The following is a 2,851-nucleotide window of genomic DNA, read 5'->3' as shown; positions in this document are numbered from 1 at the left end:
GGGCTTGCGCGGTCGATAAATATAACGGGTTCGGAGAAGCGCGTGTGTTGCGGGGGCCCGGCGCAGTCAGTGGTTTCGGCACATCGCGGCGCTCCTGTGCCCGTGCTGACTATGGGTACAGGGCTCTTTTGACTGGTGGGGTTAGGTGCCCCATGGTATATGATAGGTAGTGAAGAAGCAATGGCAGGAGCGGTCTCGGTGCTTGTCACCGGTTGGCTACCAAGGCGAACGAGGAAGAAAAAAAAGGTATAACGTAGGGAAGGGAGTGATTTGAAAAAAAGAATTAACTGTGGAAGAGGAAGGAATGCCGGGGGTATCTCGGGACGTAACAATAAATATATATATATATATATTTGGAAGGCTATGGAGGCTGTACTATCAAAGGGATTGACGAAAAACATTGGGATTAGTAATTTTAATTTTGAGCAACTTACGAGACTGCTCGAAAATACGACTGTGAAACCTGTATTACGAATCAGGTAGGTTATATATATATGTATATATATTTTAACCAAAGAAATGTTATATCAACCACCTGTGATCCCAATTTTGTTTTTACTTCGTTTAAAATGCAATGTAGAACGGGTAATAAGGGCTGGCATCCGAACTGAAAATAAAGACAAAATCATTAGTGTATTACATCGTGTGACCACGGAATATTTTCTTTCTCTCTCTCTCTCTGATCGAATATCACTTTTACAGGTAATAAGCAAGACTCACTCAAACAAGCAACACATTCTTCGGTGACAATTTAAAGTATCGATATATTCGACCTCTTCGGATTTTAATTTAAAGTCGAATATTTTACTGTTTTCAAGCATTCCTGTGACCGAATTTGGTATCACTATGTGATCACGTTCCAACTAAAAAGATAATTACTTTGAACTTGATTGACTCTACTGTATTCACAGACGTTGACGATTATCAACGACCAGATGTTCGGGAAGGGGAGCTGACAATGCTCTAATATACCTGATAACGTAAGAGTATCTGCGCAGGTGTCTTGCCATATTTTATGCAAATCAGATATAATATTTCATCTTCCAGCAGTTTCCGATCGTCCGGCTTGGCCCATGGTCTTTGTTGATCCGAGTGGATTGTAGGCTGTAATAAGGATGCCCTTCTCCTTGCAAAAGTTTGACAGTTCCTTTTGCGTTAGATACGGATGACATTCGATCTATACGAGAAAATATAGTTGAACCAACAACACCTTTTTTTTTTATATATACACTGATACATATTGAATAACGGTGAAATAGATAATGTAAGTAATAGCGCATATTGAATTATGAATTCTTTTCGTCGACAGCGTCTTTATCAACAACCGCGCTGCTCGCATACTCTTAACCTACCCGATTCGTAACAAGTTTTACCGTCGTATTTCCGAGCAGTCTCGTAATTTGCTCAGAATTAAAATTACTAATCCCAATGTTTCTCGTCAATCCTTTGGATAGTACAGCCTCCATAGCCTTCCAAGTATCGACATAATCTAGATCGCTCAGAGTGATACTACCATCAGCATTTTTTTGAAGAAGATGAACACCTTCTTTAAATCCAATTGGCCAGTGCATCAAGTAGAGATCTAGGTAATCAAGACCAAGATTAGCCAGCGTCCGTTTGATGGCTGGTTCGACCAGATCAGGTCTGTGGAAAGTATTCCACAGTTTGCTAGTTACGAATAGATCCTCTCTCTTTACAACATTCTCCTTTACTTTTGTTCGTATAGAAGCCCCGATTTCCTTTTCGTTGCCATAACTATATGCGCAATCAATATGTCTGTAGCCGATATCAATAGCATCTTTGACAGCTCGGGTGAATTTACCTGGTTTAGACTGAAATAAAGTCGATATGAAAATTTGGTCTTTCGAAAGGTTTTTCACAAAAATATCCCCACGATATCCCCCAAGTGTCATATGCATAAACGATAACAGAACTGCGTAGAGGAAAAACGACGGGATCCACAGAGGACGGCGCCTAACATTGAGCGAGAGATTGCTTTGACAAAGACGCAGAATGACACAGCGAGAAAAGAAACAGAGTGAAATTCTAACAATAGACCCGAGAGAGATCAACGTGGAACAGTCAAACCTTCCATATATCTAGACCAAGAGCCGGAACTTCGTTGCCATTGTAAAACTTAAACATCGGTGCTGTTAGACTCGACATTATATTAACACAGGTTTCACTGATATCAAATACTTGCGAAGACTCTTCTCGAGCAAGCTCTCGCTCAATGTTAGGCGCCGTCCTCTGTGGATCCCGTCGTTTTTCCTCTACGCAGTTCTGTCCCTCGTTTTTCCACGCGTATCCACTTCTCTCGCGTCCGCTCACAATTGCGTGCCTTTTCTTCAATTTCAAACGCTCTCCCCCTTTTGCGATATTTCCTGATTTGCTGGCGGTTTTCGCCAATCGTCCCTCGCGTTAACCTCAGTCTGTGGTGCCACCTACCGGCGGTCTCCTTTACTTTTATTCCGGTTTTTTATTTTATCAAACTTTTTCATGCTATATTTATTAAATTTGTCATATAAAACTAGTTTCTTATTCCCTAGACCTGTCGAAATTGTTCTTAAATTAAAACTATTCTTATAGGATAACTATTCTTATCGAACTGTTCTTGTGAAATAAAAAATAAACTTTTCTTATAAAATTAAACTGTTCTTGTAAAAAAAAAATAAACTTTTCTTATAGAATTAAACTGTTCTTGTAAAATAAACTTAAGAGTATTCTTGGTCTTGTTTTCGTTCCTTGGCTGGCCTTTCTCTTTTCTTGGTGGCTCCTTTCCTTGGTGGCTGAACCTCCGGTTGCGTCGTCTTGTCGACGTTTCTTCCTTTCCCTCCTCGTCGTCGCTTTT

At 40.3% G+C, this 2,851-nt stretch overlaps 1 pseudogene; it reads right to left on the bottom strand.

Moving 5' to 3' along the window:
- Positions 1–564: 564 nt before the first annotated feature.
- Positions 565–2,166, bottom strand: LOC106751995 (annotated as a pseudogene).
- Positions 2,167–2,851: the final 685 nt, after the last annotated feature.

The sequence above is a fragment of the Dinoponera quadriceps genome, unplaced genomic scaffold (genome assembly GCF_001313825.1).
Source record: "Dinoponera quadriceps isolate SergipeBrazil2010 unplaced genomic scaffold, ASM131382v1 scaffold463, whole genome shotgun sequence".
Taxonomy (NCBI): Eukaryota; Metazoa; Arthropoda; class Insecta; order Hymenoptera; family Formicidae; genus Dinoponera; species Dinoponera quadriceps.
The sequence above is the reverse complement of the archived record's forward strand: the minus strand, read 5'-3'. Positions and strand labels throughout refer to the sequence as shown.